Source organism: Thermobia domestica, chromosome 9 (genome assembly GCF_964235325.1).
Source record: "Thermobia domestica chromosome 9, izTheDome1.hap1.1, whole genome shotgun sequence".
NCBI classification, from domain to species: domain Eukaryota; kingdom Metazoa; phylum Arthropoda; class Insecta; order Zygentoma; family Lepismatidae; genus Thermobia; species Thermobia domestica.
This window is the reverse complement of record NC_137462.1, coordinates 12,949,870-12,971,469: the sequence shown is the minus strand read 5'-3', so window position 1 is coordinate 12,971,469 and position 21,600 is coordinate 12,949,870.

Genomic DNA, 21,600 nt, shown 5'->3' with positions numbered 1-21,600 from the left:
GTTGTCAAATACGAGAACTCAGTTCTCGAACAGTAGCGAACACCTGTTCCATTTAGTTAGTTATCCCAGTTTTGATATGAAAACTAGTCTTGCCTTTGTCACAAACAAATTCCTTTTCATTGAAGGTGGAAACAAAATTTCTTTTTTAATTTTCCAACAGATGTAGAAGCAAAATCAAGAAATAAAGATACAAAAAGCTAATTGGACTGGAATTGCAAACTGATATATTTGGATTGACACTCTATATTTCATTCTCTGAAAAGGATTACCATCTTTTCTCTGCAGGTGTGTTTGCTTTATCTTTCACTAAAGAAAACAGAGACACAATGAGATTGTATTTGTAGTGTTTATTCCTTTCTGAGTGCGAATGCTTTTTCCCACCCCTTCGTTGTTTATTTAAAATTGTGGCTTTTAAGATTTGTTATTTCTGGAGATCTGTCATCTGGCCAATGGTGTCATTACACGGGACGGTAAATTGCTTAGTGTCGGCCCTGTCCAGGAGGCCTTATTCCATACCAACCTGCGCAAAAAAAAAATCGGACAGTAACTCAATGCAAAACATGCAGGAATCAATTATAACTACTATGACTATTATCGCAAACGAAAACGTGGATTTTGCGTTGCGTTGACGCAAACCGTTACGAAATGAGACCCGAAGACAGTGCCCTGAATGAAGATTAGGTTCATGCCTACAGAAAGCACACACGTTAAATACTTGGAGGTGAAGAAGTCATTTCGATAGTATTCATGCAATTTCTAGCAAAATTTTAAAGAAATATCTTTCCTTCGTTTCAGAATAAAAAAAGTTGTAACGTTTAGTTGCATTTTCTTCCTTCGCAACGTACTGGAATCTTCTTCGCAAGTTTTATCACACTTGAGTTCTAATACTTCAACTGCTTTTACTGAGAACACAAAATTCAATTAAACGTTCTTTTTCATTCTTTCTTTTCAACACCATTACATACCCCTTTCCTCCCCCTTTACACTCTTCTTTAAAAAAATGTGGAGGCTAGTTACTCTTCTTAGATATCTTCCCACCCCCTACACGATTCCCTCCCCCCGTGAGATTTTGGTTCATATATACATCAATTCATTGCTACTGCATCTTCTTTTCTTTTGGTCGGAAAACTTCTCCAGAGAGGGTCTGGCGTTAAAGAGAGGCGAGCGCTGAAATACGAGGTCCTTTAACCTCCTCTATGAGCTACCTCACTTCGTCCTCCTCCTCTTCCTCCCTTTACTTCAGAAACGCTAACTAGATTAGCACTAGGCAACTCATCCTTCTGATCAGCTTGAGAATAGCAGGGGCGGGCTGGTTGGTCGGAACCTTTAGAAATAGGGTCGATTCACTTAAAGTTGTGTGACGTAAGTATCACGTCACATGGCGACATTAAGACCCTGTCTCTTCCTTTCTTCAGGTTTAACATTTGAATAGATGGGTGGCAATATGATGGTGGGGAGGGGGCCAGCAGGCGTTCGAAGGGATTCTGGATGAGAGGGGAGAATGCGTTATATTCTATAAAGCATGCGGCATCAAAAGAGAAAGGAGGTATTTGTAAGGAGTTACTTTTTGTTATAAAAGTTGGTGAAATCAAGGGCTCCAACCTCACATATAATTCTTCAAATTACAAAATCACTGTTTTTTTTTTAGCGAAAAAAGAAAAGAATGTAAAAAAATTCAAAACATTTTATTCACACACGTTGAAATTCTCTCTCGTGGCCAAGTTGTTAAAGCGTGTGGTCCTTGGTTTGATCCCTAAGGGGACGCTATGTCTTGTGTATTAATACAGTGTGTCCATAAAGTCTGGGCACATAAGAAATTCTAATAATTTGTTTTTGTTTTTCCAGATTGAATGATGGCTCTGCCTAAAGAAGAACGAGTCGAGTTGGTACTCTTTAAGTGGCCGAGAAGGATGGTCGTATTCTGGAAGAATTTAATTTTCGATATTGGTCTCAAGGCAACCCACATTGGATGAGTCCATCCAAACAGCAGGGCTGCCAAAAAAAAGTAATGGTGTGATGTGGTTTCTGGAAAGCTCATGTTTTAGGATCTTTCTTCTTTGATGAACATGTAACGGGTTAGACTTATCTGAACATGCTGAGAGACAAATTGATGTCTCAAATTGAGCGTTTGGGTCAGGAGACTTCCAGACTGGTTTCAGCAGGATGGGGCCCCTGCTCATTTTGCTGCAGCTGTTAGAGATTGGTTGAATGACAAAATTTTCCTCACTGGATTGGGAGAAGAGGTCATGCGGAGTGGTCCCCTCGTTCGCCAGATCTTTCTCCCCTTGATTTTCTTTTTTTTTGGGGGGGGTATGCTGAAAGAGAAAGTTTACTCGATGAAGATTAGAAATTTAAAAACCACCTGACAGAACGTATTACCAGTCAGTGTGCTGAAATCGACGGCAATTCAGAACTGATCCATCGAGCTCACCTTAATCTTGCAAAGCGCATCAAATAATGCATTGAACAGCATGAAAATCAGGTTGAAAATATTATTCGTTGGGTAAAATGTGTTTTTTCCCATATACCTAGCACCAGTCGTTTTTTCAGAAAAAAAAATGTTCCGGGGGAGCACACGTAGTATTCCGGGGGGGCACTGCTGGTACTATTTTATTTATTATTATAGACGTATTATTTTGGTCTCGTCCGTGGGGCACTCTCAGAGTTCCGGGGGCAGTGCCCCTCAGAAACGTGTCTGGAAGAAACACTGCCTAGCACCCTGTAGTTGGGACTCTACTTGAAGAAAAATATAACAGTCTCGTATAAACTCTGTTCTTAAAAAGGAACGTTTAGGATTTAGGATTTAGATTTCTGGGCTTTTGGCATCTAAAGCCATTTAGCCCTTCACGATTTGAAAGATGACGTCCCTCGGCGAGCACACAATCCGGGGAAAGGAAGGGAAGAAAGGATTGGGGAAGGAAGGAAGCAGCCTGGGACCTATAAGTTAGGTACCACCCCGGCATTTGCCTGGTGTGAATGAAGAAAACCCAGAAAACCTCATTCAGGGTGGCTGGCCTGAAAAAGCGTGTTACGCTTTTTCGACCGAGTGACCCTACCGGGAATCGAACCCGGGACCGCTCGCACCGAAAAGGAACGTTTCATTTGAATGAATTTATCAATTCATACAGTGAAAGCTACATATTAAAAAACAAATAATAATAATAATAATAATAATAATAATAATAATAATAATAATAATAATAATAATAATAATAATAATAATAATAATAATAATAATAATAATAAAATTACAGTGTAGTGGAGAACATCCTGAGCCACTTTTATGCACGGTGGCTCAATGGTAGAGCGCTTAGCTCTGGTCCCTGGTTTGACCTCCGGCCAAGTAAGTTTGTGGTTTACAACATTGTGTCCGAGAGTTTTTCCGTTTTTCCCCACATTCTCTTCCACCAAATCTTCCATCATCATTCACTTGCTTTAATCATCGTCTCCCTTAGCCTTAAACTAAAAAGATTTCTATAATATTGTGAGCTTTTAACAACAATAACAAAAAAGTATATACATATGGCACGATCAGTTCACAAGGAAATCTAGTCCAATTTTTGACCAATTTGGGCATTTGATATAGGATGTTTAAGATCCCAATCTGATGTTCCTTTCTTTTCAGAGGATCAACGGTTTATATCCAGATATTTATAAATATCACTCATAAGCAGGGCCGTGCCGTGGAAAATCAGCGCCCGGGGCGAGAGTATACGACGGCGCCCCCATACATATATTCCAAGCAATTTTTCCTATCTGTTTTCCTTCCCCCCCCCCGAATTTTTCTCCCCCTTGCTTCGGCGCCCGGGGCCGTCGCCCCGCTCGCCCCCCCCCCCCCACGGCATGGCCCTGCTCATAAGAGCAATGTTAAATTTTGCATGTACTTATGCGAAGTGTATAATATTTATATTGTCTTTTAGGGTCACAACCTTTGGTAATGGGACTTGATTAGCTTGTGCTCTAGACGTCCCATGTGCTCTAGACGCCCCATGTGCTCTAGACGTCCCATGTACTCTAGATGCCCCATGTGCTCTAGATGCCCCATGTGCTCTAGACGCCCCATGTACTCTAGATGCCCCATGTGCTCTAGACGTTCCATGTACTCTAGACGCCCCATGTACTCTAGACGCCCCATGTGCTCTAGACGCCCCATGTACTCTAGACGCCTCATGTACTCTAGACGACCCATGCGCTCTAGATGCCCCATGTGCTCTAGACGCCCCATTGATACACCTCATTGAGCCGAAGAAAATGATAAAAGAATGATGTAAATTCTCATGTGTAGTTTACGAGAAGATAGAAGGAAAACTAATTTTTATAGAGCAAAAATTTTTATCATGGATCACCAATAATTAATTGATAGTGTTTATTGTTCTCAACATATTGTTAATTTCGCTCAGCATATTGCTTATTGCGCTCAACATATCATTTATTGCTTTTAATATATCTTTTATTGTGTTCAACATATCGATTATTGTGTTCAACATATTGTTTATTACGCTCAACATATTGTTTATTATGCTCAACATATCGTTTATTGTGTTCAACATATTGTTTATTATGCTCAACATATCGTTTATTATGTTCAACATATTGTTTATTATGCTCAACATATCGATTATTGTGTTCAACATATTGTTTATTATGCTCAACATATCGATTATTGTGTTCAACATATTGTTCATTATGCTCAACATATCGATTATTGTGTTCAACATATTGTTTATTATGCTCAACATATCGTTTATTGTGTTCAACATATTGTTTATTGAGGTCAACATATTGTTTATTATGCTCAACATATCGTTTATTGTGTTCAACATACTGTTTATTCTGTTCAACATATTGTTTATTGTGTGTGCTCAACATATTGTACGTAAAAAAAATGCACTGTTAATTAACTTATTGTATCTATCGTTGTCTATCGTCTCCTGACAGTGACACACATACTACTTATTAACAGTACTTCATCGTGATTATTACTTTATTAACATTTTACTTTAAGAATTATTGCAAAAGGCATTCACAAAACTTTTGCACAATCGGACATAACTCTTTTAATATTTGCACTAGGACCATTATATTTTGTGTGTATGTGCTGTGTCCTTTATGCTGAAATTGTGTAATAAATTTCCTCCCTCTATTTATAGGTACGCCAGAATGGAGAAGGAAGTAGACAGTCTCACCCGCCAACGACGGGCCATTGAAATCTTGTACAAGATCGGCAATTACTCAGCTACATCCATTCAACAAATTGCTTCGTGTATATGGTGATGAGACATTGGACAGCAGCAATATCCAGTAACAAAAATTTTTACAGTGGTGATTTCAGTCTGCTGGACCAACATAGTACAGCATACCATCAGCTATAGTGAACAACGTTAACAAAGACCAGATTAACAAATGTGTAACTACACGACAACTTGTTGAAGCGACTGGGTTATCTGTGAGTAGTATTCTAACATTAATACAGTCTTTACGTCACAGAAGAATTTGTGACCGTTGGGTGCTACACCTGCTTACAAGTGAACAGAAACAAATCCACTCTGCCAATCACACATAGCAGAAAATCATAAGTATGGGATTGGAAGTGGTTCCTCGACCCTCTTATAGTCTCGACCTGGACCCGTCGGATTTCTTTCTGTTTGGTCTTCGGAAGGCTCACTTTCAGAGTAGACAGTTCACCAGTGACCAAGAATTCATTGTGTGTGTGTGTGTGTGTGTAACAGTGGTGTAATAGTCAGCATCCGGGGTTGGGCTAAATGGATGACAGATATATTGAGTAACATGAGTATGTAATACGTAACTAGTGTTTGAGATCTAAGAATCAACTATTGTTGCCGACAAGACTTGAAACTTCAGCTAGTCTTGGATTCTCATTTCATAAACGAGATTAGAATTGCCATATTTTTTTTTTATTTTCGTATTGTCTCGAATTCAAAAATGTACTTCTCGTCTTACACTTGAGATGAGGATCGAGGCGAGAAAGTTCTCGCCTCGTGGGCAATACTAATTATATGTTTCTTCTGAACTCCTGCATATTCACTAAAGTGCGTAAAAAAGAAGTCAACTTTAGATACTTGCAATCTCAACATGGTGGATTATATCCGAAAAATGTTAAATATTTGGTGATCACCTTAACAGCATGCCACCTCAATACCTTTCAGTGCTTACACCACGAACTGCTTGGAAAGACAGGTTGTTGTGTGTATGTACAATGTCTGTCTGGGCTATATTATTCCAAGCAGAATGTCTGTCTAAGGTATAAAGCTCCATACTGAATGTCTGTCTGGGATATAATATGCCATGCTGAATGTACCTGGGAAATAATATGCCATGCTGAATGTGTCTGGGATATAATATGCCATGCTGAATGTGTCTGGGATATAATATGTCATGCTGATCGTGTCTGAGATATAATATACCATGCTGAATGTGTCGGGTATAACATGCCATGTTGAATGTGTCTGGGATATAGTGTCCCATAGTAAATGGGCTATAGGGTCCCAAGCAGAATGTTTGTGTAAGGTATAAAGCCCCATACTGAATATCTGTCGGAGTTATAATATCCCATACTGAATGTGTCTGGGATACAGTGTCCCATATTAAATGATTGTCTAGGGTGTAGTATCCCAAACTGAATGCTATAGGGTATTATAAAACGTAGTATTACAGTTTTAGGTCTGGTTTCATCCTATTATATTTTTCTTACTTTTTTTTGCTTAGATTATGATTTAAAGTATTAAATATGATTCTAGATCAAAAGTAACGGTGTTCTAGATTTTTCTTCCATTGCTGAAATATGGAAAAAGACTATATCTGGAACTAAATATACACGTAATTGAAACGAACGTAGCAAGTTTCTACCATTTGACTCAACCAACATTTATGTGTTTGTGTGCTTCACCATAACTCTCATAAAACTTACCCGATTTTAATTAAACTTACTTTATGCTCTCTTCCAATCTTTTCAAAATAACTTTATTATTTAATATTGTAAAAATCCATCGAAAACAAGGAAGTAGAAGGGGATAAAACCCACCCCATGTTGCAAGTTCTTCACAGATAGAAAGCCGTTTTCTGATAGGAATTACGTAAAAATTATTTGAATTCGATAAAACGTAGTACATATTTATCTAGAGTATCCCAATCGTCCCAATGGTTGCCGTTAAACTTGGTCAAGAATAAGTTGGAAAAAGACAGTAAGGTTCCCCAAATTTCGATGTTTCATTATTGAAATAATACGATATTAAGAAACTAACTTTTTCTGATTACTTTGACAAAAATGATTCAATTTTGATGCAATATGGTGTATACTTTTTTTTAGGCGATCACCGCATTCCATGGGCTTAAGTCTGTCAAAAATTTAAGGACGAATAAAAAATAATAAACGTGTTCCATTACAGTTTTCGTAAATATTGTAATATTCTGACCGTATGTTGGCTGTAAACAACAGCAGACGGCACAGCAACTTATCAAGAACCCATTACATGACCCGAAGAATGAAGATAACAGCGCCAGCAACGAGGACGGACGAAGATTCCCGAAAATCAAGTATAAAAAGAGGTGCATCAAATACTTTGACATCAGTTTGCCTGGGATTGACCATTCCTTCCTCCTTGTTGCTTGAACTTTCAGATACACCCACACCTTTCTCACTTGCTTGGGCCTTGAGGAACTCTTCACCTCTTTCGGCTACCTGAGTCGAGGAGTTATCCTACACAAACACTCTCCCCATCCCCACCTAATCATTGGAGTTAAGAAGAGGTTCAGAAAGAAACAAAATCGTCTGAGTCAGTTTTGAGAATATCGCCCAAGAAAAACACCCGAAGAGTGAACAACCCTTTCTGTATTTTTCAGGATAGATGTTTTATCCCATACTTTCAGACTATTAATTAAATATTTATTAAATATGGACAAAATCCCTCAATCTCTTTTAAGAAAATTAGGGATGCGCACGAGACGAGTCGAGACGGGATTTTCCTGACAAAATTCGAGTCGAGACACGGCTCTTCCAATAGAGAAATATACATTTTTCGAGTCGAGACTTTTACAGCACATTTTCGAGACGAGACAGACATACATCTTGGCGCATGCCTAAAGAAAATGGCCTGGAAAAAACTCATCCCTAAAGTAAACTATCCCTTGTGAATGTTTTCACGACAAATGAATCATGCCATATTGTTAAGTTACTAATATTAAATATGAACAAAAATATTTATTTATGAAATATGAACAAAACCACTTCGTTTTTTGAGATTTTTTTCTAAAAGAACTCACGCCTTAGAGTAAACTACCTCTTCTGAATTTTTCCCATAGAAATGACTTCCACCACAAGGTTGTCAATAAGGTTGTCAATAAAATATTGATATATGAAATTTAAACAAAAGTTGTTAGAGCCGTTCTCAAGAAAATAGCAATTTTCAGTTTTCAGTAAACCTTCCTTAACCCATAAAATGGTAAGGTGAGTCCATTGGACACATTTCAGAAAATAAATTAATTTCAGTAGTTTACTATAATTACTGCAGATGCCATCGTCAAAATATATGCTCCTACTAGCATATCTTGAATGGAACTACGGATTAATTGTATTAATTGGATCATTTGTTTTTTTTTAATAATAATGTTTTTTGCAAAAATGTAGCACAAACTGGTAACATGACTCCAATGCACTCGCTATTATAGATGAACATATTTTGTCTCTCGTGTACATTTTTGTTTACTATAATCGAAGTACTCAAGGAAAGAAATGTGCAGTCCTTGATGCATGTGGAAAATTTGTTACGTAAAAATAGGAATGAAATTCAAAATGGTACAAGAAAAACAAGTTGACTCCAAAGGACTCACCTCATCATTTTGTGTTACAAGAAAAAAGGCTTGTCATTTTAAGGGTTAATTTTACGGTGGCTCAGTGGTAAAGCGCTTACCTCTGGTGCATTAAGTCCTTGGTTCGATTCTAGGCGAAGTAAGTTTGTGGTGGACCGATGAGTTTTCTCAGGATACTCCCGTTTCCTCCCACTTTCTCATTCCACCAACTCTTCCGTCATCATTCACTTGCTTTAATCATCGTCTCCCTTAGCCTAAAGGACATAATCGTAAGACGTTAAACTGAACCGGATTCTATTTCCGGAACCTCATGCACCAAAGGTTCTAGCCACGAGACTTGCGGGAAGGGCTATAATGTAATTCAGAAAAACTATCTGAAATAATGAATTAAATATATCTTCATCTGACGAATATATATGAGTATTGTTTCCAGCACGTGATATACCTACATGCACTATTTAAAGCACATCTTGGGGATAAGTAAAACAGGGCAATACTGTATGGTAATAGACGCAGGTGGAGATGGTGATGGGACCTCCTACTGGAGTAGGCGAGGAATCAGAAGATGCTGCCTGCTAAACGGGTCAATGACACGGACCACTGGGTCTAGGAGTGTGCATGGTACTTCACCACGGTGTCCTAGTGCACAGTGAGGTAGGCTATTGTATCTATCCCTACCAGGGTAGAGCAACTACCGACTACATCGCAAATTACTACTGGTAATATCGGTGTACCTTTCTCGTAAAAGAGATAGGCAGGACCTGATACCCTGTCGTTCCTACCTGAGGAGGGAAGCCTTCAGAATACCTCCCAAATGGGATACTCAAATGTGCTCTTGGGTCCGGAAGGTGGTTGATTGAGCGCCTACGCGAAATCTCTTGGTGTACGTGCAACGACAGCAGACCCAGGATCCGAGTCTCCGTGTCATCTTGGGATTCCTGGTTAGAGTTGGACTTTGCCGGGCTGTGATCATACCATACCATTCGATAACTTGGGATTGCGTTCTCCAAGGGGGGGAGTGAACTTGCCCCATAACGTTCGGGTGCCATCACTGCTTATGATTGTAGGCACCTACTCACTAGGGGACAGGTTTAGAGCTCTAGATAGGGTCTTTTGGTATTGTTATAAATATCTAACAATTGAATCAGATGGCATAAGGGACCGGTCATACTGGAAGTAGGGCAGTAAGGCCAATCTGGAAGTAGGCTACCTTTGGTGGTGACCATTAAAGAATCACTTACTGTATCCAGTGCGCCATTTTGTAGAAAATTCTGTTTTATTTTTATTAATATTATAATTATTTTGAATAAAATTCTTAACCGACTTCACACTTGTAAATCATTTGTTTAAAATCTTACAGTGTTCCAAAACTTTGCAGTATAGCTCCTGTGCTGTTATGCAACCATAACCACACTCAAGAATGTATGGTTGCCTATAAGCATGTTACTTTGCCGTAATTAACCCAGCATCTGTTGAGATGGTTCATAGTCTAGCTACAAAGATTAGCATCAAATCCTAAACCGGAAGGTACACTCTTTCAAGCAAAAAAATAAATAAAATAAAAAGCGGGTGAAACCATGTCCAAATTGTGTGTGAACGCACTCAGAACATGTATAAATGAATTAAAAAATTGAAAAACTCCTCCATTTTTGAAGTTGGTTAAAAAGTTGTTGCTCTTCATAGTACAAATGTATCCTTTTCAATGTGGCCCTTAACAAGTCACATATGGAGGAATTTGCTTCGGGAAGGGTCCAAATTCAACACGAGAATAAATTATATTAATATTTGAAAAACCGCTGGCTGTTTGAATTAGACAAAATTTACAGAAAAGTCGTGATTTCGGAGCGGGGGGGGGAGGGAAGCGAGCGAGCTCCCATAAGTCACTCCTTGCGTCCTTGCCCTTAACAGTTATCCACACACAACTCTTCTTGGCTGATTTATTATACAGGGTTAGCATAAATTATTCATTCATTTTGAAAAGGCTATATTTTCAAAAGCATTGCATGTATACACATGAAAGTTGTATGAAAAACAACCACAAAACTTACCAAGTGTGTATTGTGTATTTCCAATGTCGAAAAATGGAAGAAAAGCAAGAAAAAAAGACGTCGTCTGGACGTGTGACGTGTCACTAAAGGGACACATATTAAACATTTGTAGAGGGTGTATAAACTTGGTGAGTTTGTGGTTCTTTTCAAATATTTGTCAGGTGTGTCCGTGTACTACTTTTGAAAATATAGCCTTTTTAAAACGAATGAATCATTTATGCTAACCCTGTATTAGTATAGATAACTTCACGTAAATATACATTTCTCAACTGGAACCTTTACCATTATACTTTCGTCCTTCAATTTGTTTTTTCTATTAGGTAACTGTAGATGGCAGCCTTCCTCTCTATTATTCTCATGCATTTTGTAGGGAGCAGCAATATTCACATTAAACCTATGGTATATAGACGTCCAAGGGTCGATGCCAGATAGCGAGCGCCAAGTGCACTGTTTGGTGGATAAACACTGTGTGTGCACGCGTTTTCTTGGGATTCTCCCACTTTCTTAATTACACCATTATTATCCATCTCATTACCTTAGCCGTGGAGTGCATAATATTGTGTCGTTAGAAACTTAAAAAAAAAAAAAAAGAATCAAATTCAAGCTATCAATATTCAAACTTCGTGCAAAGACAAGTTGAACTGAGGGTAATTTGTCCACTTTTTAATTTAGTTCCATTTCTTTTGCGGCGAGCTTTCGAAAATTATTTGTTGAGTTTGAGTTAACCCACATGGCACACTACGTTCCTGGGATGTCCCATTTTGACCCCAATCATCCAATTCGGTTCCCGGGATTATTGGGACAATGAGAAGACATCCCATGGACGTCCTGAAGGATGTCCACGGGACGTCCCAGATGGAACAGGAAGTCCGAGGGAAAACCAATAGACATCCCTTCGTGGTCCCGTTGAATATCCCGTATCCCGGGATATTAGTGGACATCTGGATCTCCCGCGGAAATCCTGTGGATGTCCCGGGAGCACATTCGGATAATCCCGGGATGTCCCGTCATCCGTTGCGGGCTCAGTCTCGGACATCCCGTGGACGTATTTGTGCTATGTGGGAATGGTTTTGAATATGGGCGCTTCCCCCTACAATATACGTTGGAAAGATAAGAAAAACGTGCTGCTCTCTGTTTTGCGAGAGTCGAGCCATTATAAACACCTTTAAAACAAGTAGTAGTGTCATAGGTACACAACGGAAAGAAGTTTGGTTTATAAGGGCTGATATTTTCTCAATTAATACCACTTTCGGCTCGAACTACTCAGAAGATTCTTGTAGAATTCAGCTGGTAACTTCTTCAATAGTCTCCGTAGAGTCCCGATTTAGTCCCAATTGACTTTCACGGTCCCCTGAAACTCTATCTTGTCAGTAAACGTTTTACGGATCTTACAGAACCAAAACAGAAGTTCGCAGGTTCTCACGACGGCATTCAGATTTCTACCACTTCCGAGATTGAGAGATTGAAGTAGAAATGGAATATATTGCTCGGACACTTGGTTGACTGCAGATCACCGCTTCCCGCTATTTATTACCGGTTTGACTCTGTAGTGATCAACATTAAAACCGGAAATGGTTGATTTCTGTCATTTCATTCTTGGATATAGGGCTAAGACAGAAACTACCTACTCATAGAATGTTCGATTTCCAAAAATCCGCTTTTCGCTATCTCTTATCTTTTTTGCTGTATGAAGATTAATATTGAAACCGGAAGTGGTGCTGGATTTTTATCACTTCCGGATTAAGTAGAGAGTTAAAGATGGAGAGATGAAATGTATTCTTGGGACGTCTAATCTATTACAAGAAATCGTTCTTCGCTATATATTACCTTTTTTCTCTGTAGTGATGAATGTTAAAACCGGAATTGGTTCGTTTATACTATTGTGCTGCCAAAATGTCTTGAGCCGTGGCAAAAATGCGAACTAAAGCTCATACCCTCACACGCCCACGCGTTGAGCCAATAAGGGTTCAGCTCTTGCTAAGCGAGAGAAAGCGAGTGGAGTTCCTTCAGCCGATAGCAGCGCTTGCAACGGAAGACTAGGGATCTAGTCAATGTGGCATATCTTTACCTCCGATTATCTGTTCGCAACCAAGTTATCATGGAAGGTAGGTTTTTTCGCTTCCTTAACACCTATGTGAAATATTTTCCTGTGGAATTCTTCGGTTCCCAAGTTATTGATCATGAAAAGATGGAATTTTGATTTAGCCCAATTTTCGCCTATTAAGAACAAGAATTGGACAATAGTAAATAGAAAAAATCTACTAAACATAAACTAATTTATGGTCTAGGCTAGTGATAGCAAAAGAAAAAATAAACATATATACAGGTGGGCCAATATAATTTATTACAGACAACAATGGTACATTTTACATAATTCTTGAACTGGAATACACTGATACTCAAAGGCAGGGCTATGCCGTGGAGGGGGGACGACAGCCTGGGGCGCCGAAGTAAGGGGGCGAAAATTCGGGAAAAAAAGGAAAAAAAGATAGGAAAAATTGCTTTTTTTTAAAATCCGTGAGTGTATAAATCATACTCCAGGCTAGATTGAACCTTTCAGTGGGCCGCATCTGGGCTACGAACCGTAGTTTCTCCATCATTATTTCAAACGACGCTTATATTGCCTTCTGTATAGACATTAACTATGTTGGGAATGAGGCTACATGACTATGGACACGTAACGTTACTGGCAACATGCCTCTACATTAAATATTTGTTGCTAGGATAGAGCCTATGCCAACAAATCATGTTTGATTGCAATTAGATGAAGGTGGATTAGGGCTCATGGAATCTCGTATGTTCTCTCATGTAGTGGAATCTCTTTCTCATTATGTTAATCTGATTATATGAGAATTCGTTGGAGCACAATCAGAAGCAGATACTCTTACATGGAATGTGGAAGTAAAGAGTGATAAATGTGTTCATGTTCAGTTTTGTACAGATGCCTAAGCCTAACACATAGGGGCTGATCCAGGGGGGGCGATCGCCTCTCCAGAAGAGCAAACTTTTATATATATATATATATATATATATATATATATATATATATGGACCCATACCAAAGTTTGGAGCCCTTAAAAGTAGCAGTATGACAACCCCCCCTCCAGAAGTCGGTCCTGGATCCGCCCCTGCGAGTAACACAGAGCTTAGGAACGTACTTTTATGAATGAGGAGGTACTGGTGGAGGAATGTATCAATTATGAATATAAATTAAGAGTAATTAGTGGCACAGATACAGATTATACGTTCCCTTTCCAAAACTAATATTGGCTTAGGCATAGTCTAACTTTGGGTTTAAATTTTAAGAAACCAACAGCTACGAGGGGCGTCCAATAAGTTATCTATCTAGACAGGAAGGGAGGGGTGAAGCATAATGACGCCGGACAATCATGCCAGGGGCACCGTGGGGAACCCCGCTGCGCAATTTGAGGTCAGTCGCAGCATCGCAGTGGCCTTGTGTTTGTTTTGCGTCGCGTAACTTGTGTTTGTGTGACGCCGCGAGCAATAGATTTGCAGAAGTTGGAGCACCGCTCGTTGGACTTCTTTGAGGAGGACCAGAACAAGTTCCTGGTTCAACTAGTGACAGGGAGCGAAACCTGGATCCACCATTGGGATCCAAAGAGCAAGCAGGAGTCCATGCAGTAGAAACACCACGATTCCCCGCCCTCGAAGAAGTTCCGCACACAGCTATCTACGGACGATGCGAAAAGTGGCGACGGTGCACAGACCTGCATGGGACTACATCGGAAAACAGAGATGACTATGTGGGTCTATTTACATTCCTTCCTGTCTAGGTAGATTACTTACTGCATGCCCCTCGTAAGTGTGTGTTTAAATAGTATCAAGGATTTAAATGTTCATTCGCTAAGCCACATCACAACTTATATTCGAAAGGAATATTCAATTATATTTACAACTAACTAACGTCTAAGTTAAATTTGGATTATGGCAGCCTTGATAAGCACCAGGTTTTGTTATTAATAGTTTCGTTTGACACTTTAACGTTACTCCTGACTAGCCTTTTTTTTTTTTTTTTTTTTTTTTTTTTTACCTTCTTTCGATCTTTTCATTTATACTCAATAACACATATTAGGAGCATTTGTTTGAATTTGTGCAGTTTGGTAATACTTACTTTACATTACCTTAGGCTTCAATTTGGTTTTATTTTGTGAAGTGTTTTGTGCATATTTTACTGTACACTCTTGCTAAAAATATGCGGGGCACCCAGGTCTTCTTGATGACTCGTGTATTCTTACTCATAGTTGGATTTCAAATCAAACAAATGTGGATTTTCTTTGATCAATCTATTAGAATTTTTTAGGTACGGTTGCTGGAATATGGCCTTCTAAAGCAAAGTGGGTGGCTTAAAATTTTTGAACAACACTGTACATTTTACTGCTTTCATACTATTTAAAAACTGTGTATGATGTGTGCCTCTCAACAACAGGTTTAATTGGCCAGTTGATTATCAACATAATGGCTTTACGATATATAGTATAGTGTTAGAAAAGGACACAAGCCTTGTGGCTATTCGGTTAATGTACATGCCTTTTGAGCCGGAGACTCAAGCTTCGAGTCCCAGTACGAGTACAGTGGTTCGGAAGCTGTAGGTATACGTCTCATGTAGCCTCTGTACTGAAGAAGAAGATAAAACTTTAATCCAATCAACAAAGAAATAGACAAATTGTTTGTGAGTTCTTCGATGCCTACGTTGATATTTCGAAGTACGAGTCGATGAAAACAAGAGTCGCTTTCGTATTTGTTTTACAACATAACATAGGTTATGAGGGAGAATCAGAGACTAAGGTTACAAGCAGGGCCGTGACGTGGAAAATCAGCGCCGGGGACGAGAGTATACGACGGCGCCCCCATACATATATTCCAAACAATTTTTCCTCCCGAATCTTTTTTCAATTTTTTCTCCCGAATTTTTCGCCCCCTTACTTTGGCGCCCGGAGCCGTCGCCCCCTCACGGCACGGCCCTGGTTACAGGACCGATATTTCTGGACTTTCGTCTGTTATAGAGGAATGAGGGGTGTGCAGTAATTTTAATACATGGAATTGGCAACTGTGCAGAGTTTCAGCCACCCGCCACATAGGCGCTAGTTGAAGATAAACACAAATGGCGACTCGTTCGGAAAACTGATCTCGCGAAGAAGTACGCTCACTTATTCGATTTCCATGGACAAAATATGTAACCGCGACTGAAATTCATCGGCAGCTGGTATAAGTTCACAGAGAAACTGTAATGTCTCGTCAGCATGTCGCAGAATGGTATCGAAAGTTTGTGGCTGGTATAGAAAACGTCACCGACAAGGGAGCGACCCACCACAGCATCAACAGATTTGAACACAGTTCGCGTGGAAGAACTGATTCAAAACAACAGGAGGATCACGTTACAGCATCTGATGGCCTGTTCACGCTCCTGAAGGAGCACCTCGGAGGCCGTGACTTCGCTTCCGATGAGGAGATATAACACTTCGTGACAACGTGGCTGAAGACATAAAAACAGGATTTTTTTTCCAGGAGAGAGCCCTCAAACTCATTGGACGATGCGATAACTGTCTCAATCGATGTCGAAACTATGTCGAAAAATACCCTAATGTATGTACTGGTTGTGTTAAATATAATATATATACACGTTTCACTGCAGGTTTAGTAACGTTACTTTCTGATCACTTCCCGTATTTTTAGTCAGCAAGTGGGACTTAATATATTGTAATGTTAATACGTCCGTTACTCCGCAAGAGATAGCTAGAGCCATTATCGCGACTGAGCACTCAGTCCATTAATATCTCCACGGGTAACTGTAACTCTAAAGGGGACAATTCACATCCCATTTTTCTACTATTGAAACATAGTAGAAGTTAAACCTCGCCGTCAGATGGCAGCAAACGTACTCCAGGCGCTGACATCTGCCGGATGTAATTGAAACTTCTAGTACGAGGTTCTTTTTGGCGTCAGCCGCCAGAGTGTTGACGTCAAAATTTTGTGTGTGCAAAATTATAAAATTAAAGGGAAATAAATAGGGATAAACAAATGAAAACACAACAAAAATCTTTCTTGAACAATGTCCATTTTTATATATATATAGATTCCCATATACACTTTCTCTCTCGTGACCTTATTCAATGTACATGGTGCATTCTGTACATACATAACACCCTGCAAAGGAGGGCAGAGATCTTCAAATGGTTTATATATACATATACATAGTTCGACAAGATCCACTAAGTAATATTTTTCAGTACGCAGTTTTCTTATGGAAATACTTTTATCTTTCACTCTTCTTCATTTTACTAAGAAAACTGACAAAAAAAGAGTTCGAACATTTACAATATTATATTTCGTTATATATCTTTCATTTTTTTGCTTTTCTTATAAAAAAAATCATGTATTTTTTTTAAAAAATTCATTCCTCGAATTATATATATGTATATATTTTATATACTTATATACTGTCTTATTACCACTTTCAAAGATTCAAAGCATCCATCAAGAATACGGTTTATTGCTCTTTTATTGCAGGAAGCCATTGACGGCTGTATAAGTGGGCAAAAAATAGCAGGTTGTACACCCAGTAGTTATTATTTATTTTTTTATATATATATATAACTTTTCTTTTCTTTTTATCTCTTAAAGCCTAATGCTTGTACGCACAGTACGCTTACATCATGACAAAAAAGCAACCTTTTTTTTTTTGTTATTCGTCATTTTTTCCTCACTTTCTCATTTACATATATATATATATCTATGTACCCTTATTTCCAACATCATTAAAATGCCTAGTTACTTCACTCACTTCGTTTTTGACTTTTCTCTTGTTTTTTTTTTTTTTAATTTTTAAATACCAACTCTTAATTTTTTTCTACTCGACAGATAAGATCATCATATAAACACGAACATATTCAAAGTAAGATTACAAGATAATGTTTTTTTTTTTCTTATTTCTCTGTCCATTCTTTTTTTTCTCAAACACGGAACGTATGGAGGGGTGATTACAAATCGAAATTATTTTTATTACCGTGTTCACTCGCGTAATAGACGCACTTTTTTAATACCAATTTTTAGTGCGAAAATCCAACTGCGACTATTACGCGAGGAAAGCTGCCATTCAATTATCGCTACGATCGAAACAGTTTCGAATTTTCATACATACAGCATTGTGTCAACATAAAAAAATAAAATATAGCCTACACAGGTAAAATATTAAAACTTGTAGGCCAACCAGGAAGTGATTTTTGGAATCACAATCACATGTTTGAATCCCTGGAGGCAATATGTTGGAATGCAATAGCAGACGAGGTGATTGTAAAAAGGTGACATACTGGGATGTGTCATACTTAGAGGGCACGCGCAGAATGGAGGGGGTGGAAGTAGGTTGTCTGATTTCTGTTGACAGATGGGTGACGATGTTACGTGTCAATAAACACGAAAACTTCTTTTGCTCGGACTCATAAGCAATTTCGAAGAAAGTCTCGTTACAAAAATAAAATTCCCGTACACTGCGACTTTTATGGGGGGATATTTTTGGCGAATGCGTTTATTTCAAACTTAAGTGCTACCATTATGCGTGGGCGACTATTACGCGAGTAAACACGGTATTTGTTTCTTTCCTTGTTTAGTTTCTACAAGTTTTTTTTTAAATAGGTTAGGTTAATTTAGGCAGGTCAGGGTGAGAGATTTTGGTTTGTTATAAAAACTGGCGCCTGTTAAAAAACAAAAAAATATATAATACGTTAATAATAGTTATGTTTTTTTAAAAAAAAAGATGAATTCAAAAATAAAAAATACAATTTCTTTATTGAAACCGTGTCTCGTGTAAAAAAATTAACAAGTGACTTGTTTTATTTAACAATAATAATAATTATTATGTAGCATTTTTCACCTTTTTTACGTTAAGACCACTGACTTTTTATTACAAAAAATAATCACACACACACAAATTAAAATATTCTCCTTTTGACTAACTAAATTCAAGGAACTGTTTTATTTTTATTATTTATTTATTTATTTATTTATTTATTCACTTGAAGAATTTTTGCAATTATTTCTTGATTTTTTTCAACTTTAAAAATGTTGCTTAAAAATATTACCTATATAAATATATATCAAAAAAGAATGTTTTAGATCGTATATGCGTTAAATATTTTTGCATGCATCTTTCATATCTAAATACACTGTAATATATATGTGAAAAGGTATTGCATTTCATCTTTTTTTGTATTATTATTTTGTGTAATTTGTATGTGCGCGTGCATTTTATGAGAGAGAAAAAATTTTGGGAGGGTAATTTTCTTTGGCTCAGATATTTTTGTTCCAGAAGGAGGGGAAGCAAACTATGTTTAAGAAATATTACAAATAAATATAAGTGTAAGTCATAGAAATATGTTCCCTGTTATTAGAATATGTATCTTAGTGTATACATATAAGATGTCTTTACTATTACATACATATGTCTCTTACAATAAACTAAATAAATTTCATGATGTTTTCGATCGTTACAGGTCGTTTTCTGAGTAAGAAGACAATATGAAACAGAATTAAGATGATAATTCTCCAATGGATTATAAAACTATGGATATTCAGTGGATCAAAACAATTACTTGTTTTTTGGTTCATAACTTTCGGGAAAAATGGCCAATTCGAATAAGGTTTTCACTAACAGAAGTAATTGTTCTCCTACCGTCGAAGATGAATAAACTTAAAGTCAGACTATTTGTCTCAAAATATATCATATAATAAAACAGTATTAACAAGGGCACTACAGATTCTGTTACTCGATTTAGTTTATTAGAATGAAACACACACACACGCACACAGTATATATATATATATATATATATATATATATATATATATATATATGTGTGTGTGTGTGTGTGTGTGTGTGTGTGTGTATGTTTATATTGCCTGATTACTCAAGTATCTACGTGTAATGTTCCGGGGAAAATTGTATCAGATTTGGATATATTTTTCTTCTGCAATATAAAACACAAAATATCTAACTTTAGCTAAATGTCGGTAATTAATAACTGGCAATTAGATATTAGGAAAAAATCTGGAAATCTATATAAATATATTTATTTGTATGAAATATTGCTTCCATATTGATTTAATTTTTTTAAAAAAAAAATTATACTATATGATGTAGATTACTGCAATACCTTATCAAGATCAAAATGTATTAACTGCTACGGTGCCTAGAGTGATTCTTCATCACGCTTCTCCTAAACATACATAAGACTGAATGTTTTCTAAACTCCTGATATACAAGAAATATAAAGAAGTGAAAATTTAATTACAAAATTACTGATATATATATTGTTTTCTCTAACAAAAAATAGCAATGAATGTTTTTTTTTTAAAAAAATCTTTGATTTAAAATATTTTGGATTAAAAGGTAGTATAATAATGCGTGTATATATTGAAAGGTAATGTTGTATGTAGTACTTTCATGTCAAATACTTAATCTTTCTAAATTAATGAACAAAATGGGTTCAAATTTCATTCGTTTCTATAAGAACGAAACAAAATACTACGTGTTAATCAACCAAAAAATCAATAAATCAATAAATAATCGTGATAATAAAAAAGTTTTAAGCATAAATTAACTTGCACAAGTTTTGATTTTAGAATCAATGTTTCACCAAAACATAATCCTTTTTACTTTAGAACCAGAATTTTATCAGAACATTCTAATCTCTCACTGTACGATGGTTCTCATTACACACAAAAAAAAAAAAAAATTAAACGTAATTTAGCACAAGAAAAACACTTGTAAGTTTAAATTAAACTGGAAAACACAGAGTAGAAAATGTTTTAATCCTCCTCAGCTAAAAAGATTCTAAGCTTAGTCAGAGATTGGAATAATAATATAGAATTATGAAACATTTATTTGTAATTTTAGAAGAGAAATTTTACTAGAAGATAAAAAGTTTCACTAAAGAATAACTATAAATATTTTTGTAATATTTCAACAATATAATAATTTATTTCGAAATTAGTTCAGCTGTTAAATAAAGTACATTGTTTTAGTAATGCTTCAAAAAGAACAAAACATTTCGAAAATATCTAAAAATTTTGTAAGTATTATAACTATAGGGTTCCATTTATAAAGTGCAAACTAAACCAATTTCTAATAAACATTCGAAAAAACTGTGTGTTCTTAGATATTTAGATGTTTTGAAATATTTTTTGCTTTAAAATACATCAATTTTAATGGTGTTGTATCGAATACCAATATAACGTTAATATTGTTTATATTTTTATATTATTTATTTATATTTAAATTCAGATCATTTTAAATAAAATTTAAAATATAAAACTCTTTTTTGTTGTTTTTTTAAAATTAAAGTATCTAATTTTATGGAGAAACGAATTATAGGAATACCTGAAACGATGTTGAGACACTAAACGTTTAACGTAACGCAAGGAAAACAGAATAACATACGCATATTTTTATGTTTGTTTGGTAATTCATAAATACTAAACTCTAGGCACATTATAAGAACACGGCTGGTTATAGTCAGTTGAAAGGAATGTTGATCTTTTCCAGTATGGGGAAAGGCGATTATTAGTTAGTTTCGTACTACTCAACTGATATGTAATTCGATTACCATTTATCTGAGCTTGTCTGACTGATTATTCTTATTTATTTAACAGTGTACTTTCAAAGGTATCATTCAATCATCCATCTTCATTTTAACATTATTTTTTAAACCAT